The sequence below is a fragment of the Falco rusticolus genome, chromosome Z, assembly GCF_015220075.1.
Source record: "Falco rusticolus isolate bFalRus1 chromosome Z, bFalRus1.pri, whole genome shotgun sequence".
Classification (NCBI taxonomy): domain Eukaryota; kingdom Metazoa; phylum Chordata; class Aves; order Falconiformes; family Falconidae; genus Falco; species Falco rusticolus.
The window spans coordinates 81,154,548-81,166,702 of record NC_051210.1 but is presented as its reverse complement, the minus strand read 5'-3'; the positions used below and the strand labels follow the sequence as shown (position 1 = coordinate 81,166,702).

General features: G+C 49.3%; 1 long non-coding RNA gene across 3 annotated transcripts in view; it reads left to right on the top strand.

Annotated features, from left to right (window-relative positions):
• Nucleotides 1-12,155, top strand: part of LOC119141885 — a 58,078-nt gene that overhangs the window by 4,162 nt on the left and 41,761 nt on the right. Inside the window, exon 3 of one of the 3 annotated variants that reach the window (XR_005102077.1) lies at nt 10,709-10,717. The exons of the other annotated variants lie outside the window; for them this stretch is intronic. This is a non-coding gene — a long non-coding RNA (uncharacterized LOC119141885). The remainder of the gene's footprint in view (nt 1-10,708; nt 10,718-12,155) is intronic. 3 annotated transcript variants of the gene reach the window in all.

The following is a 12,155-nucleotide window of genomic DNA, read 5'->3' as shown; positions in this document are numbered from 1 at the left end:
CTGATACAGGTGCTTCTGCTGGCAATTTGGCTTCAGGTTATTTGGCTTTTTTGAAGTCCCAGTAGAGTGGATCTGTCCCATGATATTCATCCTTTCCTGACTCCCATGCTCCCCAATCCATCTTCTTGCTGAATCTTGCCTGAGCCCTCTTGAAGTGCGTGTGTGATGCAGGAGAACTTTTGTCTATGGACAGTTGTTTAGTTGGGCTCCCTCTAAGGTTTTGTTTTTAGTAAGATGTACTATCAATACTTATATAGACAGTAGAGACTGTGGGCTTCTTTCAGGGTGGTCTTACCTTAACTTATGAGAATATGACATTTGTGGCTTTCTTGTTCTCATTATGTCTGAACAGAGGAGCAAAAGATGGCTCTGCTATGGAGATAGTTTTGGCTGAGGAATAAAGCGAGAGTTCTGGTCCTTTTGCAGGGGAGGATGCAATAGGTGAGATACTGAAACAACAAGACAGAGAGAGAGATTTGGAAAAAATGGGTGATACCATGATGTGGGGCTTGTAAGGGTGGCTGGGCATTTGGGAGACAGTTAATGAGCTGCAGGTGAAGGGTCTGACCTGGAGGTGGCTGGAGGATGAGCCTCAGCTGTGGGGAGGGAGGAGACAAGCCCATGGGGGCAGTGTGGAGACAATCAGCTCGGTGATGGACTTTGGGGAAGCCCCACAGCATGAGGCTGTTGTGATGGAGGGGTACCTAAGATGGGGCAGCAGGAGAGGACCTGCTGAAATGTGTGGTGCAGCAGAGGTAGGGCAGTGGAAAACACTGAATCTTCAAGCTTTTCTTTGGAATGATGAGGGCAAACAGTTTTTAAGACTATTTTTTGAGTGAGTGCAACTGGGACTCTCCTGTCATCGCAGCCCTTTAGGAGACAGTGCTTGGGGAGAGCCACCAGCGTGGGCACCATGGCTGGCATGCTTGGTGGCATTTCATGCCAAGGGCAGCGCAGGCAGGGCTGGAGGACCTGCCTGCTCCTCCTTGCCCAGTGTTTTGCTGGCAGCTCGCCACAAGGAGCAGCAGAGCAGGGTGTTCCAGCGCCCTGGCTTTGCTGGCTGGCCAAACCCGGTGCTGGGTGGCTTTGTGGTTGTGATTCCTCATTAAAAAGCAACAAGCAGGGAGAAACCTGGAAGCATAAACGTATAAGCCTGGTGCTAAACTGAGCCAGATGCTGCCCAGGCCACGATGCCCCATGGTCCACAGGAGCAAGGGCATGGAGGTAGTTGTCTGTAGCCTGCACGGGGGTGGTGGGGAGAGGAGGGAGTGGTGCAAGCCAGAATAATCCCTTTTTGATTTTTTTAAATTTTATTTTTTTTCTTCTGGAGCATTTTGGTCTTGCCCCTGGACAAAAGCAGGGTAGTGTGGTGTGTCACTTCCTCCCCAGCAGCCATTCAGTGTGGCACCCGTGTGGGCTCTGCCACCCCCTCCCCTGCCCCGGGCACAGATTGCTCCTTGTTCCAGTTGTCTGTACCACCCAGGGTTTCCTTTCCAAGTTTTCTCACACCCTTTTATAGCTGTGCAGAAGAAAGCTTTAAAGCCACACAACTGAGGAATCGAGTAGGCAGGGAGGGATAGCTTTAAAAACCAGGCGTGTTTCTCTGCCAGGCCGTGGTGATGGAGATGGGCTGGGTGAGCTCTAGTGATGCCCTGCGCGAAGATCAGGTTCAGCCCTTAAATAAGCTCCTGTCTCGTAGCCAAGAGGGCAGCTGGTCATGCATGCTGTATATCGAGGTGTCTTTAAAAATGAGAGCAGCTGCGTTTTTAGGTCCCAATCCAGACAGGCAGACTGCGAGGACTGGGTTCTGAGCAGGATGAATCAGCTGGTGAGCACTGGTTGCCCTTGCTGGAGAGCTGGCTCGGTGCGGTGGCCCTGATGCTGATGGTCAAAGCATCCAATACAGTGGCATCTCAAACATTTTGGGGATGAGGGAGAAGCCCCGATTTCCTGATCTGGGCACAGAATCAGCATTAGGCTGTCCTGCTTCCTATTTTTCTTGAGCTGATCAGCAGCTTGTTTCACTAAGGAATCATCTCCTGGGCAGGACCTTTTGCCCTCAACAGTTTGCTTAGGTGACAATCAAACAAATGACCTAGAAGTAAGCAGCAATTCATTACAGCCCTCATTTAGCATGCGATAAAATGCACTGTATACCTTTGTCTTTTGGTCAATAATGTGTATATTACACAGAAGAAGCGTACAAGTTGATGTCTTTACATCAAACAAAAGCTTCTTGCAGACTCCTTTTTGCTGGAGTCTCTTGGCCTGGATGGCAGATCACTGCTCAAATGATGGGGAGTGATATTGTTAAACAGTAATTGGTTACTGAATTATTTAGCTGCACAATCCCTATAGCAGCAACACCACCAGCAAACACTTAACTTGCAATTGTCTCAGCTGGGAAACAAATACAGGGCGCTGCAAACTCAATGGAGACCGGAGGCAGAATAATTCTGTAGAGACTGTGCTTTAAGAAAAAGGTTTATAGTTATTTTGTTGATGACAGCCCCATGCAGTGGAAGTTGTATGCTAATCACTTATCGGCTGCTGCCTTTTCATTTGTAAGCTGAATTGTGCTGCTTTTGTAAGGAAAAGGTAGTGTTAATCTGTTGCAGGTTCCCCAAATTAAAGGCCAGCATCTCCCTGTGCCTTCTGAATTCAGCAGTGTTTGCTGCAGGTGCGGTTGAGTTGTAACTCATGGGCTCCTGACCTGGGTTCCTGTAGGAGACAGGCTAATTCACAACACAGCCTGACTTGGCAGGCAGAAAACCCAACCCAAAGCAAGCATTACGTCCCGCAAAGCCTTGTTGCAGCAGGTTGCAGCGGCTTACAGCTGCTTGAAGATCACCAGCTCTTTCCACACATGGTTCAAGACCAGGTGTTGCAGTGGAGATGCTTTTTTTCCAGTAACCTAGAGCAGAACCTAACCAACCATGATTCTCTCCCCAGTTTTCAGCTTGGCCATTGCTGAAAGTCCTCTGCCTTTGAAGTGCACCTAGAAAAATGACCAGCAGGTACTGCACCAGTGCACAACTCGCTCTTGGTTTTATTTCCCCGCAGGTTGCAGGCGGTGGGGCCAGGCAGGAGGCTTTGCATGCTGATACCTCTTAGTACCAACTCCACTGCAAATGCAGCCCTTCATTTAAAGCAGTTCCAGTTCCTCCCCTGCCAGGCAGTTTCTTCTGTCCCTTTGGTGTCTGTGTGTGTAGGAGTATCTAAGAACTGCCTGGTGACCCTTCAGGGTTTGCTTTGAATTGGCCTGTGGTCTGGCAGCTTAAATACATTTCTCCCATGTCGGTGCTAGCTGTGTTCTCAGTGTGGTGCTCAGGAAGGATGGCATGACCCTGATTCAGTGTGTAAGATGCTCTTTTAAAATTGATCTTTGGGCTTTTAATTAATTTGCTCCTGTGGGCAGAGGGCAAGTTGAGGGGGGTGGGGAAAGGAGGTGCCAGCTGTTTGCAGGGGCTTGTTTCACAAGCTGCTAGTCCCAGCAGTGCCCAGTGTTTGCTGTGGGATAGGCTGTTCCCTCACTGCTTCATTATTTGAGATCGTTTAGCACTGAGGAATTGGGAGATTCCCCTCATTTAGGGCCTTAGGCTGCGGTACGTGTCATGGCACACCCTGGAGCAGCAGTGGGTCTCCATGAGCATCCCCAGGGACCAGCAGATGAAGCTTTCCCATCTGGCCATGTAGGCATGACCACTGGTAGGTGCTCTGTTGACTTTTCCAATCTTAGTTTGATCATTGCTATTAATCAGTTAGTCATATGATGGTTTGGGTTGGAAGGGATTTTAAAGATCATCTAGTTCCACCCCCCTGCCCTGGGCAGGGCCCCCTCCCCCCAGCCCAGGCTGCCCCCAGCCCCATCCAGCCTGGCCTTGGGCACTGCCAGGGATGGGGCACCCACAGCTGCTCCGGGCATCCTGGGCCAGGGTCTCACCAGCTTCACAGTAAAGAAGTTGGTGATTTGCCCTGGTGCCTGTCAGACCCAGCACTGGAGCAGGGCTCTGTTTTGCTACATTTCTACTGTCTTACTCCCGTCCAGTCCCATGGCAGGAGGTTGGATGCTTACTGGTCCAGCCCAGCTTTGCTTTTCCTTGTGTTCATGTAATTCTGTTGACGCCATGTAACTGATGGCAGGATCTTGTAATTCAAACCTTCCCATAGATGTGTATGGGGAAGATGAATCTTTCTAATGGAAGCTGGGCCTGTTACAGTTGTGACTTTCAAGCCTTGGTCTGCCTTTGTACTAAATAAACCGGGAGATCTGGAATACTTGTAACTTCCTGAGCAAGTGATATATAAAGCAAAATAGTTATAATTAACTTAAAAGCACAAAACAGCCTGTCTTTCAAGAAGGAAAAAAAAAAAAATCCTTCCTAAGCTTGGTTTGAAACTGAGTGGCTTTTCATGTCACATTATCTGTGCCTTAAAAAAACCAAACACAACTATGTTTTAAATTCTGAATTGTAATAGATAGTTGATATTGATAATGAAGTTCTCACTTTCATAGGAACTGTGTGGTTCTGTCACTGGGGTGAGCTGCTTGAGGCCTGTGTGTTTGGAAACGGGGTTATTATTGTGTACATCAGTGTGTGGTCACTTAATTAAATACAATCAAGGCTTTGTGGGTCTCTGAAGATGGCAGCGTTGAGCAATGGCTGCAACAGAGGGGGCAGCAGGGCTGCTGCTGCAGGGAATGGAGATGGAGCCTTTTGTACAGTCCCTATATCTTTGTGATCTGCCTTGTAGGTGATGGGGCAGGCATGGGATGGATGGGGAACAGGGGAAGACCGTAAGTAGCTTTTGCTCTTGCCCATCTTCCATATGGATTTTTTGGGGTGCTGCATGGACCCCATGCATACAACCCAAGCTTGAATGACTTGGCCGTTGCTTTCCAAGCACCGTGCAGCAGCTCTGGCTTTGCTGTCCCACTGTCTCTTTCCTTCATGGAAACACTGGGTGAGGAGTTTCTTCCGAAACAAACCCTGCGTTGGCAAGGTGGTCCTGTCTCAGTTTCATGCAACCTTGCCTTCAGCATGGGGCTGGAGCTTGCATCCCAGGAAAATAATATGTATCCAGGAGGCCAAGACAAACACTGCCTGCCTGCTTTTTTTATGACCTTGTGTTGTTCTTCCCAGTCATCAGCACTATTCCCTTAATAAAGGACATTTTGATTTCCATAGGGGACTTCCTTATTTCTCATGGTTGAAGCCAAGGTGGCTGGCAAAGGGAAGACTGGAAGGGACTGGGGTCTCCTGCTCTCCACAACCCTTTTCACAGCAATATTTTGATTTGTATCCTCGTTCCAGTTTAGAACTGGGGATGGTGACCAGGTTTTAAACTGAAGGAAGGGAGATTTGGATTAGATCTTAGGAAGAAATTCTTCACTGCGAGAGTGGCGAGGCGCTGCCACAGGTTGTCCAGAGCAGCTGTGGGTGCCCCATCCCTGGCAGTGCCCAAGGCCAGGTTGGACGGGGCTGGGAGCCACCTGGGCTAGGGGGAGGGGGCCCTGCTCATGGCAGGGGGGTGGAATTGGATGGGCTTTAAAAGGACCCTTCTCACTCTAACCATTCAATGATCCTATGGAAAGGGCTGTTAGATTTTAGTGGGAAATGTAGGCAGTGCATTTTGAGGAGAGCTGAAGTGTTCTAACTGATAGCCATCTCCCTTGGGACTAACCCAGCGGCTGATCTCATCCTGGTGACTTCGAGTGCAGATGGTGGCCCCACCTCCCCCAGAGCCCTGTGAATACCCTACCAGGAACATTGGGTAGGTGCAAGTAATTCAGCCCAATGCTTGGGACAGCAGCATCAACACTTGACTTGAAGTCCCCAGCTCCTGACATCAGATGCTGGTGTGGGTTGTCTGCTTTGGTCAGTGGAGTGAAGGGGAGAGGAGGTTGTGCTTCTGCCTTCATGGTTTGAAGGGGAAGCCTAGAATCTTGTCCGCCATGCAGACTTAAAGGCAAAGAAATAATTTGTTTAAGCCATGGAAAATTTTTTTTTTTGGAAACTGCCAGAGGGGTTTTGAACCTCCAGGGCTTGCAGTTCCAAGTGCGACAATTAAAAGTTTGGGGTATTTAGTGAACTCTGCATAGCTGTTTTTCCTCTTTCATAGTTCCATCATACCTTCTAATTAATTCCCTTTAATTGCTTTTAATTTCCTTTCCTCCTTATTTCTCCCTCCGTATAACTAGTGCTGTCATCCTTTTAGTTTGCCTTTCATGTTGGAGAGTCTCTATTTGATTTTGTTTCACCCACGTTGTGTCTTGCAGCTATTTCATTCCTGGAAAGCTCTGGCTACAGAGATAAAATCTAAGTGGATTCAGAGAACCTAAAAGGATCGCATGCTTCATGGCTTGTTCTTTAGTAATATAGGAGGTAAACAGAATGTAATAAAAGATCCATCCTCCTTGGAAAACAGCCATTTTCCATCACCTGTATTTTTGTGGTACCGTCATTCCATGGATGCTCTTAGTCACCGGTGACAAGATAAAGAGCCTCCTGGTATCTAGTGCTGGCGGGTGTCTGAGGCTGGAGCGGGCTTTTAGGATGACACACTGTCTCACTGTATTTTGATTTACTCACTTCCACCATCCTATCCAGCAGCACCCCCAAATTCCTGCTGCTGGGACAGTTGGCATGAGAGCTGGCACCTTCCTGGCAGCTGTGATCCCTGCCTGGACAGAGGGGACACAGGAAGGGTGGCAGGGTGCTGGTTTTGACCAGGTGAGGATTTAGATTGAAATTTTGACATTTGTCTCCGACAGCTCTCAGTTTTTATGTGCGCTAAAGGGCATGGTGCGTTTTGATTGAGGTACTTCCCAGCCCAGTCAAAAATAAAAAATCAAGCAAAACTGCTGACAAACACTCAGAAGAGTCCTAGAGACATGGATCCATCCAGATGGATGGCTATCAGCAGAGCTCTGTGGAGCTTGGCCAATATACACCATCTGAAGAGCTGGCTGAGGGATGAGAATCATATATTTAAGTTTTCTACACCATCGCCCTTCTCGAGTGAAATTGCAATTGCTTTATCTGATCTAACCCCTTTTACTCCTGCTCCTCCATTCATAACGGTATTTAAACACTGTCTACCCTTATGTTTTCCATGGTCCAAAGCTACCAGGCCTTCAAAACATTCTTGGCAGTTTTCCTCCCAGCTGCTGAAGGATTTATGTTTCCAGTGCTGTCATTTAATTGCCTCCAAGAACTGCAGGAGCAAGCAATGCTCTGAGTACAGAGCTACATTTCTGCTAGGCTGTGTTAGTGCCCAGCATCAGCCTGTCTAGCAAAGCTGTTGGCTGGACATCTACCCAACGGAGCTAAGCGAAGTGGTGGGGGATTCCCCTCCTCTTTGGAGGAAAAAATGACCAGCAGTGTCTCATTCCATCTGGAATTGGCCCTGTTGCCTACTTAACATTGTAATGCTGGTAAAGCCCTGGAGGACTTAAAGCTGGGATCATGAGCAGTGTGCTTGAGAGTCAGCTGGGGACTTTGGTTGTGAGGAAGGTCTTGGTGGAGAGCAGAAGGTAGCTATGGAGCAGCAAGGACTGCCCCGGCTGCTGTGAGTTGGGGACATGCACCCATGGTAGGGTTGGGTTATGGGACAGTGTTTCAGAGGCTGGTGGAGCAACTTCTCTGGGCTAACCCAGATGCTGGAAGGAAAGGAACAGCTGAGTTTGGATGCATACCATGATTGTGGAGTAAGCAGTGGAAGGAACGTGGTGCTGGGACTTCAAGGTGCCAGGAAGAGCAGTGCTAGGGGCAAATGCATCTTTTTGCCACCATAAAGACTAATTCATGCTACCTTGGAAGTTTAGTATGGATTATTATTCTACTAACAGTCTGAATAGTAGTAGTAGCTTGTGCTTGCAGGGACACCAACCAGTCCTCCCTGAGTGAGTAGTCTGTTCTGGTGAGTGCCCGTCATGGCAAGAAGGTGGAGCAGAGCGGGTGGAAGATGTTCGGGGTCGCTCCGTGAGCTGTAGACTCTGTTTGGAGATCCTAGCAGCCTGAAGTCCCCTTACAGGGTGGTACAGGGCTGTTAAGAAGGTGAACTGTCTGTCTTTGATGGGGAGAAGTATTACAGCACACACTGCCCTGTCCAGGTGGGACCAAGCTGTGGCCGGGAGTTAGTGGCAGCCAGGTTAGCCCTGGGGCTGTCCCTGCTGTCTAGGAGCACAGGGCTGAAGTGGCTCCGGGCCAGACAGTCACCCAGATGTAGTGTTTTGCAACAAGCTGATCTGAGTGCTCTGTGCCTTTGCATTTGTGGGTGAATCATCCAGCAAGAGCGAGTGAGCAATCTCCAGAGGCACTGAGATGGCAGTGGTGCAGGTTGCTGGCAGCCCCGGGCTGGGTGGCAGTTGTGGGGGGGCTCCTTGTACCTGTCCCGTCTGGGCACGTCCTCATAGCCGAAGCTGGGGCTGAGGGAGGGTGGCAGGCTGCAGACTTGGCCCCTCGTCCTGAGAGCAGCATCTTCTTCTTGGGACTTTGGCGAATCATGGAATCACAGAACGGTTTGGGTGGGACGGGACCTTCAAAGTCCCTCCAGCCCAGCCCCCTGCCATGGGCAGGGACACCTTCAGCTGGATCAGGTTGCTCAGAGCCCGTCCAGCCTGGCCCTGGATGTTCCCAGGGATGGGCCATCGGGCACCTCTCTGGGCAGCTGTGCCAGTGTCTCACCACCCCCAGCGTAAAACATTTCTTCCGTCTAGTCTGAATCCCTCCTCGCTGAGTTTAAAACCATGCCCCTTGTCCTACCACGACAGGCTTTTCTAAAAGTTGTCCCCATCTTGCTTCTGAGCCCCCTCTAAGTGCTGGAAGGCTGCAGTAAGGTCTCCCCGGAGCCTTCTCCTCTCCGGGCTGGACAACCCCAGCTCTCCCAGCCTGTCCTCCCAGCAGGGGTGCCCTGGCCTCTGACCATCCCCGTGGCCTCCTCTGGCCCCGCTCCAGCAGGTCCAAGCAGCAGGACTTGGATATTCTTCTGCAGGGTGTGGTGAGGATATGCACATCTCCTCTTTGGCATATCTCTTCCCCCCAAAAAAAAGGCACCACAAGAAATTTTTGGGGAGCCAGCCTTGAACTACCACCCACCCAAGAGCTTGGCAGACCCTCCATCACCCCTGAGTGAGACAGGGCGCTTTATTTTCTCGGTAGGAACCAGGTCAGCTTCTCAGCTGAGCGTCCCTGGGTGCTGCGCTCTCGACTCTTCCTGCTCCCATCTCAATAACTGTAAAGATCGGGGTTGCCAAGGTCTTCCCGTTGCTATAGTGAGATTAGACAGGGCAGAGCCTGCGTTCCCTCTGCCGAGGCGAGAAAGCACTCCCATCCCTTCCCTGGGCTTCACCGGCGAGATATTTGGTTTTTTTTCCCCCAACAGCAGCTACTAATTGCACCTGAAAGACACACCACTTATTTCACCGAAATTAATAATTCATAGCCTTTAAAAAAATAATTAAAAAAATTAATTATCGAGGCATTTTCTCTCTGAATCAACTTAAGAGACTCTCCAGCTAGAACGAGTTTGCAGCGCTAACTGAAGTTAAAATATTTATCTTCATAAACATGTCGCTTGAGCCATACTCTTCCTCACAGTCTAATTAGCAAGAGTCACGTTAGTCCAATCAGGAGGTGCCTGGGAGACACAAATTTGCCTTTTGCTTCTGGGCGTGGTGAGGAGATGATTTATTAAATGAATCTGAGAGCTGCGAGTCTGGCCAGACCTCTGAGTCAAACCGCTGTAGGAAAAAAACAAACCACCAGCCGGAGCGTTTGCAGCAGAAGATGGGGTGCAGTCTTTTCGATACGGTCGATTATTTGCTGATGTGGAGGTGTCCTCCCCAAAAACTCCCGAGGACGTGAAGCAACTGACCCAGCGGCTGTCGTATTGCAGGAGGTAGTTTTTGTTTTTGTTTTCTTAGTTTTTATGTTAATTTTCTTGGTTCGCCGGGGGACTTGGTTCGGTTTACTTACGAATTCAGGTGAGATTTCCCCCAATATAGGAGCACAGGGCTAGGGGGATGGCACCTTGTACCTCCCCTCCACCTCCTTTTTTGGATTTAAAATGTTACTTTTGGGGCCGTAAAGTTTAACCCTCTGTAGCCCAGTACAAACGTGCCCTGGGAAGGGATCTGTGCCAGCTGCTGTGCCTGTGTGTGGGACGGAGGGTTTAGTTTGTGGGTGTTTCTTGAACTTGAGGCTGTATTTTGTGCATGTTGGGTGCTGCTCCCCCAGGATGTGGAGTGGGGTGAAGAACACGGGTCTTCTGGACGCGTTGCTGTGGGGTGCGCTCTCCAAAGCTCATGTGTTTGCTGGAGAGCTGGAGATCTTTGTATCTGTACACCTCTCTGATCTTGAGACTGGTGAGGAACATGCAAGGGAAGAATCTGGTGGTGGCCCCATAGCCTAGCAAAAGGTTCTTGGCTAGTGGCAGCCTGGTGAGGATTACTCAAGCTGAGGGCCTGTCACTGGGTTTTTCTCTCTGAAATCCCCTTCTCTTCCTTGGGGCCCCATCAATCATTTATGCAAACCACACAAGCAATGACACGTGATCTGACCGAGCTCATGCCAGGGTCTTGCAGCCCAGTCGAGGCATGGGGCTCACTGCTGCATTTTGGGTAAGCTGGAGTGGGATTTGCAGAAGAGATGCTTGATGTCTGCCAGGTTTCACAGGTTCAGAGCAGAGAAATGGAAAATGCAAGCAATGCTGAGTTGGTGGCCTCAGGAGGGTCTGGTTTCCCATCCTCTGAGCAGATAGATATATTCTTAGCAAGGACTGAGATACGTTAGTCTTCCTCTCCAACAGGAACCCTCAATTTTTAGTGAGATTTTTGAAAACAGATCTCCCGAGCAGCATTGAAAGCTCTCTGTGCAAAGTGGACTGTTGTTAGGGATCCAGTTTTCTGTAGATAACAGAAATCTAGTTCTTATGGGAAGATTTTCTGATGGGTCCCAATTTGTGCTGCTCTTGATGCTTGCCTGCCGTCTGTCCTCATCTCTTCAGCTCGTTCTCTGCCGACCTTCCCCAGATGTGCTGAGGCTTACAGCCAGAGGGGCTTGTCAGAAGAACTTTCCCTTACTTTATTTGCAGAATATGCTGTAGCAAATGTTGCTTGATGTTGATTGCCTGGTCTGCTCTGCTTAAGCAAACTCAAATCTTGATGCTCTCCTTTGCTCCCACGACTGCTCTTCACCCATGGTCAGGCTGGAAAGCACCACTGTGTTCACACCATTTTCATTTGCTCTGTCATGACTTAATCTGATCATCATTCAGCGGTGATGGCTAAATGGCACAGAGTGTGCTCAGTGCTAATCACTTGAAGGAGGTGTATTCAAAGGTTACATCCTGGTGGTAAATGTCATGCCTTGTGCTGTTCAATCAGGGCTGATTTATGTGATTGTGCTCCACTGTGCTGGGTGGAGAGCCCTCCTCCCAGGGAAACCCAGATATTTTGGCGGCAGCAGAATCTAAACTCCATTTCTGGAAAGTTTTATTGGCTTCTCTGCCCTTTTCCAGCAGATGGTTCCTGCTGCTTGGGTAGCAGCTGCCACAACGAGCACCCTTGATTTACAGCAGTGGGGACTTTTTGAAGGAGCAGCAGATTCTGCTTCACTGTCGTGTGGCCCAGAGAGCAAAGTGTGACCTGGTGGCATTGCAGTTGGTGGGAGGAGACTGGACTTGGATGGTTTCAGGTCCCAGCCCTGTATGTCTTTGATAAAAAACAGAGGGACTCTTTTTGGTTATTTGGCTGTCCAATTCTTTGATATTGCATCTGGCCCTGCTGGTGCTCATCTCCCGCTTTCCCAGCAATGCCAGAAGACATGCATTATGTATGGCCACTAAAACTCTTACCCTGTTGCTTCTGATTACAGAGAAATTACAGGTTACTGGGCTGGACTGTGCAACTGATAATGTCAGTGGGGCTTTGATGCCCCAAGCAGAATTTGGTTGATGATGCACTACTAAGTGCAGGTGCTCAGCAGCAGCCTGACCTCAGCCCCAGAGCTCTTGGTTATCTGAAACCTGGATTTTACAGGGAATTTACAAGCCCTGAGACTTGCCTCAAATCATTTGCATAAATTTATTTTTTTAGTCCTCCAAAGCTTTGGGTAAGGCATGTGTTTCAGGTGCTGTTTCCTGTGACTCAG